Source organism: Eretmochelys imbricata, chromosome 2, assembly GCF_965152235.1.
Source record: "Eretmochelys imbricata isolate rEreImb1 chromosome 2, rEreImb1.hap1, whole genome shotgun sequence".
Lineage (NCBI taxonomy): Eukaryota > Metazoa > Chordata > Testudines > Cheloniidae > Eretmochelys > Eretmochelys imbricata.
Genome location: NC_135573.1, coordinates 236,406,437 through 236,418,212, shown reverse-complemented (window position 1 = coordinate 236,418,212; position 11,776 = coordinate 236,406,437). Strand labels below are relative to the sequence as shown.

The window sequence follows — 11,776 nt, the reverse complement described above, 5'->3', positions numbered from 1 at the left end:
TTAAAAACCTCTAAGGATGGAGATTCCAGCACCTCTCTACGTAACCCATTCCAGTGCTTCACCACCCTCCTTGTGAAATAGTTTTTCCTAATATCCAACCTAGACCTCCCCCACTGCAACTTGAGGCCATTGCTCCTTGTTCTGTCATCTGCCACCACTGAGAACAGCCTAGCTCCTAGCTCTTTGGAACCCCCCTTCAGGTAATTGAAGGCTGCTATCAAATCTCCCCTCACTCTTCTCTTCTGCAGACTGACTAAGCCCAGTTCCCTCAGCCTCTCCTCATATGTCATGTGCCCCAGCCCCCTAATCATTTTTGTTGCCCTCTGCTGGACTCTCTCCAATTTGTCCACATCCTTTCTGTAGTGGGGGGCCCAAAACTGGATGCAGTACTCCGGATGTGGCCTCACCAGTGCTGAATAGAGGGGAATAATCACTTCCCTCAATCTGCTGGCAATGCTCCTACTAATGCAGCCCAATATTCCGTTAGTCTTCTTGGCAACAAGGGCACACTGTTGACTCCTATCCAAAGTCTTGTCCACTATAATCCCCAGGTCCTTTTCTGCAGAACTGCCACTTAGCCAGTTGGTCCCCAGCCTATAGCAGTGCATGGGAGTCTTCCGTCGTAAGGGCAGGACTCTACACTTGTCCTTGTTGAACCTCATCAGGGTCAGTCTGGACCTATACCTACCCTCCAGTGTATCTACCTTTCCCCCCAGTTTAGTGTCATCCGCGAACTTGCTGAAGGTGCAATCCATCCCATCATCCAGATCATTAAAGAAGATGCTGAACAAAACCGGCCCCAGGACCAACCCCTGAGGCACTCCGCTTGATACCGGCTGCTAACTAGACATTGACCCGTTGATCACTACCCGTTGATCCTGATTATCTAGCCAGCTTTCTGTCCACCTTAGTCCATTCATCCAATCCATACTTTTTTAACTCGCTGGCAAGCATACTTTGGGAGACTGTATCAATTTTTTTGCTAAAATCAAAGTATATCACATCCACTGCTTTCCCCATATCCACAGAGCCAGGTACTCATCATAGAAGGCAACCCGGTTGGTCAGGCATGACTTGCTCTTGTTGACTGTTTCTGATCACCTTTCTCTCCTCCAAGTGCTTCAAACGCTTTAGACTATTTCTTTTAGAAAACAGCCTTGATTTAAAAATTGCCAGTGATGGAGAATGCACCACAGCCCTCGGTATGTTGTTCCAATGGTTGATTACAGCCACAGTTAAAAATATGTACCTTCTTTCTAGTGTGAATTTGTTTAACTTCATCCAGCCATTGGATCTTGTTATGCCTTTGTCTGCTAGTACAAAGAGCCCATTATCACATTTTTGCTATCTTGTTTTTTTGTATACTGATCAGATCACTCCTTAACGTTCACTTTGTAAAGGTAAACAGATTGAACTCCTTGAGTCTGTCCGTATAAGGTGTACTTTTCAATTGTTTAATCATTCTTGTGGATGTTCTCTGAAGCCTCTACAGTTTATCAGCATCCAGAACTGGACAGAGTATTCCAGTAGCAGTCACATCAGTGCCAAATATAGAAGTAATATAACGTCCCTCAGAGGCGCCAACTTTGGGATTTCCCCAGGAGTGCTGGACCCTTGCTCTGCCCCAGGCCTCACCCCCACTCCACCCCTTTCCCCAAGTCCCCGTCCCCACTCTGTCCCTGCCCCGCCTCTTCCCACCCTCACTCCTCCCTCAGTGCCTTCTGCACTCCATTGAACACCTATTTTTTTCCCGTGGATGCTCCAGCCCTGGAGCCGTGGTGCACCCATGGAGTCGGTGCCCATTGAGTCTACTTCTGCTCAATATTCCCCTATGTCTACATCCAAGGATCGCATTACCCCTTTTGGCCACAGTGTTGCACTGATAACTTGTGTTCAGCTGATTATCCACTATGACCCCCCAAGACTTTTTCAGAGTCACTGCTTCCCAGAACAGAATCCCACATCCTGTAAGAAGGGCCTACAGTCTTTGTTCCTAGAAGTATAACTTTACTTTTAACTTTACAACTTAAAGCGTAAACTTTTGGCCTTATTAAAAAGCATATTGTTTGCTAGCCAGCTGACTAAAAGATCCAGATTGCTCCTTATCAGTGACTTTTCTGCTCCATCAATCTTTGTGTCATTTGAAAGCTTAATCAGTGATGATTTTATGTTTTCTTCCATGTCGTTATAAAAATGTTAAATAGTGCAGAGCCAGGAACTGATCGCATTGGGACCCCACTGGACACACACTGCCTTGATGAGGAGTTACTATTTGCAATTACATTTTGTGAGCTGTTAGGGAATTTTTAATCCAGTTATAGACATTTACAGCTTCATTCCTAGTGAACTTCCCTGGGCATTACTGTTCCCTGTGGCAAGCATCATTAGGGCTTACAATTTTGTAATGCGCTCCTTCCACTCAGGCCATTCCATGTATGTGCCAGACTGAAAGACTTGTAGAGAGAAGGAACTTTGGCATTTTCTTTTCCTCTTATGTCCAAAATTAGTCAATGTCTGACACTATGTCGTGTGACAAATGTAAGGACTTACAGAAGAAGATGCTGTCCACTGAGCAGAAAAAACTTGATTCGAATAAGGAAAACAATGTTATTACTAAAGCCACTCTTTCCCTCTCTGCTTCATTGTAGAGTTTCTATCTACAACTTTTCCCAACCCTTTCCTGCCTGGTTTTCTGTGACAGCTTTAAAGAAACGGTTCACATAGCCATGCACTAGTCATGTGTAAATGATCAGCAGGACATTTTCATAGCATCTGCTAGAGAGGTTGATTCTGTAAGGCAGTGAGCATCCCTTGCAAGATGCTTAGATACTGCCTTTATGGGCATAGTATATAGGGGTTCTGTAGCTAGAGATGGAGTTTTCTTTACTCCTGCTGAATTTAGCGAGAGGATTCACGGTCCTGAGGACCTTGCCACATCAAGCCCTGTGTTTTCATTTATGAAGGACACAGATGCACTAAAATAATTTATTTCACACCAGACTGAGAGATACATTCCCAACATAACTTCGCATAGTTTCCTTTTCCAAGCAATATATTAAACAATGTGGCCAAAAGAAAGATTATTACAGTAACTCCTCACTTAAAGTCGTCCTGGTTAATGTTGTTTTGTTCTTACATTGCTGATCAATTAGAGAACATGCTCATTTAAAGTTGCGCAATGCTCCCTTAAAACGTTGTTTGCCAGCCGCCTGCTTTGTCCACTGCTTGCAGAAAGAGCAGTCCGTTGGAGCTAGCTGGTGGGGCCTTGGAACCAGGGTGGACCGGCAGCCCCCCATCAGCTCCCCGCTCCCCTAAGTTCCCTGTGCTGCAGCCACTCAGCAGGCTATCGATTGCCAGCAGTTCAGCTGTCCCTCCCCACACTGCCGTGGGCTGCTCCTGCCCTCTGCCTTGGAGCTGCTCCCTGGAGTCTGGATGGAGGGAGCTTGCTGGCAGCAGCTGCTGTCTCAACTTGCTGATCTACTTAAAAGGGCAGTGTACTTAGAGTGGGGTCAGCGAACTTAAAGGGGCAATGCATGTCTCTCTCTCAGACACACACACGGTGTATGTCTCTGTCTCTCTCTGCCATGCTGTCTCCCCTGCCTCCATTCGTGCTGCCTTGTAGAGTGTGAGGCTACTTTAACAACAATGTGTTAACCCTTGAGGGCTCAGCCGAGTGCTAGTTCATCATTTAGTAGTAAGGCATTCCCTGGGAAATATCCTACCCTCTTCCACTCTCTGACTTCACCACCTCAACCAAGCTTCACAATCATCATTGCTGTGTACAATATTAAATTGTTTGTTTCAAACTTATACTGTGTATATGTGTTCGTGTGTGTGTATATGTTGGATCATATTAAAAAAGTTCTGTCTTAAAATCACAAATGAGTTTGATTCCCCGTAGTTTAAATTCCAAGGTATTAGTAATTAAGAGGTCTCTTGGTTTTTGGTCTCTTGTTTTTACTGTTTCTCTCCCTCTCTGTGTGAAACTTGCAAGCTGCTAATTGTGTTAGTACATCCTAAGACAGAGTCTCTTCTCAAAGCAATACTTTGTAACAACAGAAACAGCATACAGAGACTCCCCACCCTTTTGTTGTATTTATCTCGCTTTGTTAACAATTGTGATTAAAATAGAGATAAAGGATGTATGTGGATGGATGCTTGGTGTGGAAAATAAATGAATGATCAGGGAGGTGCCAGCCTAGGAGTTCAGTATTGATCGGCCAAAGAATGCGCAGAGTGGAGACAACCAGATGACCCCCAGAGGGCAGACTGGAATCCACTCAACAGCTTCAAGGATGGGAGAACTGAAGAACAAGATAACATCTGGCAGCACGGAGCCGTTAGGAATGTGCCATCTGCTGATTGATTCAGCAACAGCATGATGAAGCAATTCCCATAAACTAGCATAGGAATAAATTCTTATAAAAATGGACTCTAGAAACTGAGAACTTTGGGGTCTGATTCTGCAAACCAACTTCCAGGAGCATCAGATGTGCATCTAACAAGGCCTTGCTCCCTCCTCGTGTCCAGGCCACCTGGCCAGTGACTTGACACAAGCAACTCTAAGGCTGGTAACTATCATAACAACTGTGCAGAACCTGTGTGTGTGTGTACGAATGAATGTGTGAATAAATATGAAATTGAATGGAATGTTATAGCTATAATTAACTGCTTACTATGATTCTTTCTGTATTCACAATAAATGTGGCATTTTGCCTTATTCCCTTTAATAAGATCCTACTGATTTCTATTTTATTGGTATAAAATTTATATAAAAAAATATAGTCTTTTGTCTGGCAAAAGAAGATACCCTGGAACCTGACCCCCCTCCCCCGCATTTACATAAATTCTTTTGGGGAAATTGGATTAGCTTAACATCGTTTCGCTTAAAGTCGCATTTTTCAGGAACATAACTATGACGTTAAGTGAGGAGTTACTGTACCTACTGATAAAGTTTGTTAAATTTGGACTCACCAGCACTGGGACCAACTGGGAGACCCCTAAACTCTGTGGAGGGTAGAGGAGCTATCACAGAGCTGTGTAAGCTGTGAAGCTGGACTTCAGGCCCAGGCAGAGTGCTCATATCAGTCTGTCAGACAGGCACTGTGCTGCCACCACATGTACTCCTATCAGGGGAGCCCACTTGTTGCTCATAGGAGAGGCAAAGACAAGACATGCTGGAATCCACCTTAGAGGTGGGCATCATAATGTCCAATTGAATGGCTGCCCCAGTTGAGCCTTTCCCTCCCCACAAAACAGAGGCGCTCAGCAGCAGAGCTCAGAGCACTGCCTTTCATCCTCTCTCTCCAGTCTGGAAGAGAGCCCTCAGGTTTCTTCATTCTGGTCATTTTCTTTCCTTTTTCTTATCTTCTCTTTTTCCTTAGTGTTCTGCAAGTTAGTGGGAGAGGCAGAAGGAGGGAGAGAACAGGAGAAAGGACTCCACACTTCTCAGGCAAGGAGCCAAGGAGTCAAAGTAAAGTGAGGTTTACATAATCAGGGCAGAATTTCACAACTCTTTGCTTCCCAGTAGGTGGCATCACAATACTTTCTTTTTATTCATTGTTGTATGATGGGGGAATAGAGAGCTACAACAATTCTGCTGTCAGTTAAACTCATGCACCTACACTGAGAAACTGGTTGTGCAGTTTAAACTGAAGGACTGATTTGGCCCATGTTGTGACTTTAAAATGTTAATACCTGATGCTCTCATTAAAGTATTAATGAGACTCATATAACCAAAGTTGCTTTTACAAAACATGATAATTATAATTTATGTATTGTAAGGATTTTGCATGCCATTGCATATTTTATATTATTTATAATATAATATAATTATATAATATAAAAATACAGCATTTAAAATCTAAACAAGATGCTTTTTACACAATTTTCCAGGGTTGACTGTGTACGAAATAAAGTGTGGGTTGCAGCATGTGGAGTGCTGTCTTCTGAGTTGGCTGTGCTAAGCAGCTTTGGACTGTTGCTGTTCTGTGGGGCACCATTTGACATGACTGTAGCAAATGCACCATTTCTTATACTGGGTAAGTGAAAAGAAATTGGGAAAAAATAGAAATGCAAAATGTGCCTAGTGGGAGATTATTTTTACATGGCATGAATCAGGGATCAGCACAATTATAAGTTAAGACCACTGGGTATGATAGTTGTTTTCCAGGTGTTTATCCATCCTGTTATTCAGCAGTGCAGAATGTGCAAAATAAGGTCTCACTTGTAATGGTTTATAGCAGGAGGTACAGCAGCAGAGGGCCATTCAGCTCAGTGTGAGGTTGAAGGTGGATCCATGCTCCGAAAAGCAGTTCTGTATTTTCCACAGCATGGATGAGGGATCTACCTCATTATCCCAGAGGTGCTTTCTCTTTCAGAGAAAATGTGGTGAGAGAGAAAGAGAGATCTCACCTAAAGAGATCGCACCATGGGAAAATATAATACATTACCTTGTATATGAAGGGGGTGGGTGGCATTTATTTTCTTTGGGTCCATAACTTCAGTTAGTGTGAACACAATGCTATTGCTCAGCTTAAGTCATTGCTTGTTTTGCAATTTTGCTATTTTCCATTAGAAATTGATACTGATCGTACATACAATAAGTTTACCTTTTCCATTGTGACATTCTGTACCTCGGGGGAACACCCTGCACCTCCATGTTCATCCTTATAGCAGGATCATGTGGTATCCAATGCAAAGTTTATCACGCCGGATGTCTTCAGAAGGCTCGTGATGCACTGAGCATTATTGTTATAGTAATTTTATAGGTTGTAATTTCATGTATATAGTTATGAGGCTGAAAATGTGTCTTCATGGCTTAAAAGAAGCCCAGGCAAAACTCTCCAGGAGCAGAGGGGCAGTTCACGCCTCATCAGGGCATGTAGGGGACAAGTCCAGCCCAGCCTCACAGGAACAAAGGACACTGGCTTAGGCAGCAACAAAGGATCTGTTGGACTCTCGAGTGAGTCACCCCCACCTTCCGTTGGTCAGTTTGGGACTATGATGAGGTAATGCTCACCTGACTCTGTGGGGAGAGGGGCAAAGCCAAGGGGGAAGAAAGAACATGATAAAAGGGAGTGACATTTGCCATGCTCTTCCTCTCTCTTCCACCTCCATCTACAGACACCACTACCAAGCTACTGAAGCGCTGATCAAAGGGGAGAGCCTGGTTGAAGGGCAACCAGCCAGCCTGTGGTGAGAAGCATCTAAGTTTGTAAGGGCTCTGAAAGTGTTAAAATAAGCTTAGAATGCATTTTGCTTTTATTTCATTTGACCAAATCTGACTTCTTGTGCTTTGACTTATAATCACTTAAAATCTATCTTTTGTAGTTAATAATATTCAGTGAGTTAAATATGTAGTAATCTGGAATGATTACTTTATGAAGACTTAAGAGTACATTTAAAATATAAAATCACCTTAGAAATACTGATTAAGAAAATGTAAAACAGAGAAGAGCTGCATCATGTATTCCATAATATTTAATGTTGTATTCAGCAGGACAGCTGTCTTACCCTTACTACAAAGTTTTTGCAAATAAATCTCTGATAAACTTCAGGGTATATCAAAAAACCCATGACTGCCATTTTTATTCCCAAGTTTAGTGCTTTTAATTAGGTACCTTCTGCATGTCCAATCTTTAGCTTCTGGCATGCAGTAGGAAACATGCTCCATTTTCTTTAGAAAGAAATTGCAGAAGAGTTTTTTTTCAAATGTCATTTGTGTCATTTGGGTTCCGGGATTTGGCTGGAAGGGGGTGATCAGGGAGGGGGAGGGAAGAGAGGAGGGAGACAGTGGGGAGAGGGCAGGGCCTGGGCAGAGTGGGGACGGGGCCACAGGCAGAAGAGGTGGGCTGGGGATCTAGCCTCCCCAAGCGGCAGCTTCACCCGCTGCCCATGTCTGCAGGTAAGAGCGGGTTGATACCCGCACATCCAGTGCACGCTGCAGTCTCCTTAGGCAGAGGCCATATTCACAGAGCGAAATGCACCGGCGCCGCACATTCTGCTGAGGGAGAGAATATGGGGTCTCTGCGGGATACCGTGACTCTTCGCCTCCGTGAGGCAGGCCAGGCGGCTCGGTATCCTTTGCTGCCTCATCCCTCCCGCCGCCCCTGGGCTGCAAGCCCAGGCTGCTGTTGGGCATAGGGGCACCAGTTTAATAATACTGCATAGGGGCCCATAAATCCCAAGGATGGCCCTGACTGAGAAGGTAGCCCGGGTGGGGTGGGGGAGGAGGGAAGGACAAGGCCACATTGCTTATTGGAGCCACACTACAAATCAAAGCTGTTTGAATGACAGCCTTCTGTTGCTTGGGCCATCCTCTGGAGTGGAGTGGCTGGGTGTCCGGAGTCTCCCCCCGCCCGCGTTCTTGGGCGTCTGGGTGAGGAGGATATGGAACTTGGCGAGGAGGGCAGGTGGTTATACAATGGATGCAGCGGCAGTCTGTGCTCTTGTTGCATTTCCTGCAGCTCCACCAGATGCCTCATCATGTCTGTTTGCTCCCTCTTTAGCTTCAGCATCTGCTCCTGCGTGTTCTGATCACGCTCACTGAATTCTCTGCTACCGAATGCCTCCATGCATTCAGCTGTGCCCTATCAGTGCGGGAGGTCTACATGAGCTCGGAAAACATGTCATCGTGAGTGCGTTTTTTTCACCTTCTAATCTGCGATAATCTCAGGGACAGAGATGATACGGGGAGCACAGAAACATTTGGACCTGCAGTGGGGATAAAAAGGGAGAGTAAAATTTAAGAAGATACATTTCTGAGAACAAAAGGGATACTCTTTCACAATGAATAAAGCAATTCACATTAGACAGCACATGTGCTTTAGGTACAAGGTCACATTTTGCCTTTTATATTGAGCGCCTGCCGGTATGGTGACACATCACACATGGCTGGGCAACGGAATTTGGTTTCCAGGCAGCCATGGTAAGCCAAAGGGTACGCGGGGTTGACGTCTTTCACCTTCATAACGTGGGAATGGTTTCAAACTGCAGCGCTCTCCTTTCCCATAGCAAGCAAATTCCAGTTGGGTTTGCCATTTAATAGGAGGGGCTGCGGTTTTGAGGTGGATGTGCAGCACACCCCTCCCCTCACCGCGTGGCTATTCTCTGGGATGATCCCTTTTAGCCAAGCACAAACAGCCCAGCATGAACGGGGTCCTTTTACTGTTCCCTTACAAAAATTCCCCTATTTCAGCCAGGTTACCATGAATGATATCACTCTCCTGAGGCTGACACAGAAAGATAAAGACCAAACGTTGCATGAATGTGACCAAAACCCAGGACCATTCGCTGCCCTGCTTTGTGCTGCAATGATTTCAGACTACTTGCTACTGGCTTGGAGTGGTAAAGTGTCCTACCGTGGAGGACAAAATAAGGCAGCCCTCCCCAGAAACCTTCTGCAAAGGTTTTCAGAGTACCTCCAGGAGAGCTTCATGGAGATGTCCCTGGAGGATTCCTGCTCCATCCCCAGATACGATAACAGACTTTTCCAGTAGTTGTACTGGCCACGAATGCATCCCAATTCTTCAGGGCAAATCAAACATTAAACACAATTGCTTTTAACCCCTATAGTGTAGTTACAAATGTGCACTCACCAGAGGTGCCTTCTCTTCCTTCAGGGTCTGGGAAGCAGCCTTGGGAGGGTATTGGCTCCAGGGTGATGAAAAGGTCCTGGCTGCTGGGGAGAATGGATTCTCCGCTTGCCTGCTGCACATTCTCCTCCTCCTCTTCCTCATCCACAAAATCCTCCTCCATGTTGCATCAGACTCCCCTCTTGCAGGTGTCCACGGACAGTGGTGGGGTAGTAGTAGGGTCCCCCCCTAGAATGGCATGCAGCTGGTCATAGAAGCGGCATATATGGGGCTCTGACCCGGAGCAACCGTTTGCCTCCTTTGTCTTGTAGTAGGCTTGCCTGAGCTCCTTAACTTTCACGTGGCACTGCTGTGTGTCCCTGGTGTAGCCTCTCTCCAACATGCCCTGTGCGATATTGGCATATATATTAGCATTTCTTCTTTTTGATCGGAGTTCTGCCTGCACAGATTCTTGTCCCCATACAGCAATCAGATCCAGTGTCTCCCATTCGCTCCATGCTGGAGCTTGTTTGCGATTCTGGGACTGCATGGTCACCTGTGCTGCTGAGCTCGCCACGCTGACCAAACAGGAAATGAAATTCAAAAGTTCCCGGGGCTTTTCCTGTGTACCTGGCTAGTGCATCGGAGTTGAAAGTACTGTCCAGAGCGGTCACATTGGAAGACTCTGGGATAGCTCCCGGAGGCCAATACTGTCAAATTGCACAATGCTGCATCTGCACCACCCCAAATTTGACCCAAGAAGGACGATTTTAGCGCTACTCCCCTCGCCGGGGAGGAGTACAGCAGTCGATTTTAAGAGCCCTTTAGGCTGACGGAACGGGGTTGGTTGTGTAGCTGCATTGCTTATAAAATCAACCTAACATGGCGAAATTCGACCGAACCTCATAGTGTAGACCAGGGCTAAGTTCCAGAAAAGCTCTCCCTTGCTGAGGCAGAGGGGTAGCACAGTAGCTTGTGGTTCTGGGGGCCCTGAGCACAGCATCACAGTGACAAAGGTGGGAGGATTTACACACAGCTTGCTGACTGATGGAAGTTCACACTTCAAGCAGTGGTAAACTAGATTTTTAAGTGATCCATAGTGAGAAGTCTGGAAACAGTCAGAAAAGGTGACAGTTTGTTGTTTTCCGTTTGTTTATTTCAGCTGAGGAAATAAAACAAAAGGAAGTATAAAATGAATAATGGCAAAACATCTCTGAAATTAGAAATAATCAGGTTGGAGGCTGACCAGAAAGGTAAAGAATGAGAAGCTGTGGTAGCGGCATGTGAGCACCTGAAGCGGGAAGCTGAACTGAGAGCCAGAAAGCGAGAAGCAGTACATAGGCCAACCCTGGAGCTAAAAGAGAAGGAAACCCAAGAAAAAAGAAGGAAAGGCAGTGTAATCTGAACTGGTGGGAAAACCACGGACAGATCCCACAACTCCCAGGTATTCCCTCTCCCCACAGACAATACAGTTGGGACAATGCAAAGAATCAGATTGTATCGAGCAGTACTTCTGAAAGATTCTGTGAGTTGTATAAAATCCCAGAAGACAAGAAAGTCCCCATGCTGATTGCAAAGTTCTCAGGTAAAACGTTACATGTATTTAATAAAATGGAAATTGAACAGACTTTGAAATATGCTGAATTTTAAAAGGTTTTATTGCAAAGGGTTCAGATTAACCCTTGTGACTAAGTGCGAATTTTTTGTAATATTTTTATCAATCCTATATATGCCTCAGTTTCTCCTGCATTTTACATGGCTATCCAGTGAAGGCAGGAAAGGATTAAAGTTTGCTCTCAGGGCAGACTAAGAGACGTAGGTAGTGTGTGTGTGTGACCTCCCTGTCTGGGTGAAATGAATCCTTGTGAAGGAACTAGTTGAGACCGACTCAGATCAACAAGGAATTCAGAGAGACAAGGCAAGCTCCAGTGACTCATGCCTCAAAACTCCCAGCAGGGAAGCTGAGCAGAGACCCCAGCTTGAGAAGGAAGGGCTGGTGAAGTGGGGAATAAATGTTGGCTTCTGGAGGAAGCTGGGCGATCTCTCACCAATGGGAATGCACTACGGGGGAAGAGTGGGGAGAGAGAAAGGGATGGAGTCCATCACAGCTTAGCTGGCTCATCATGGCACTGGCTTGGTCAGGCAGCTTGGCTGGTTCATCATGGCACTGGCTTGGTCAGGATGGACTATGGCTTAACTTC

General features: G+C 45.4%; 1 long non-coding RNA gene across 1 annotated transcript; it reads left to right on the top strand.

The window, feature by feature from the left end:
• The first annotated feature begins 7,021 nt into the window (after positions 1–7,021).
• LOC144259924 (uncharacterized) lies at positions 7,022–11,265 on the top strand. The gene is made up of 3 exons (XR_013344938.1): positions 7,022–7,197; positions 8,511–8,635; positions 10,738–11,265. It is a non-coding gene; the product is annotated as an uncharacterized LOC144259924 (long non-coding RNA).
• Positions 11,266–11,776: the final 511 nt, after the last annotated feature.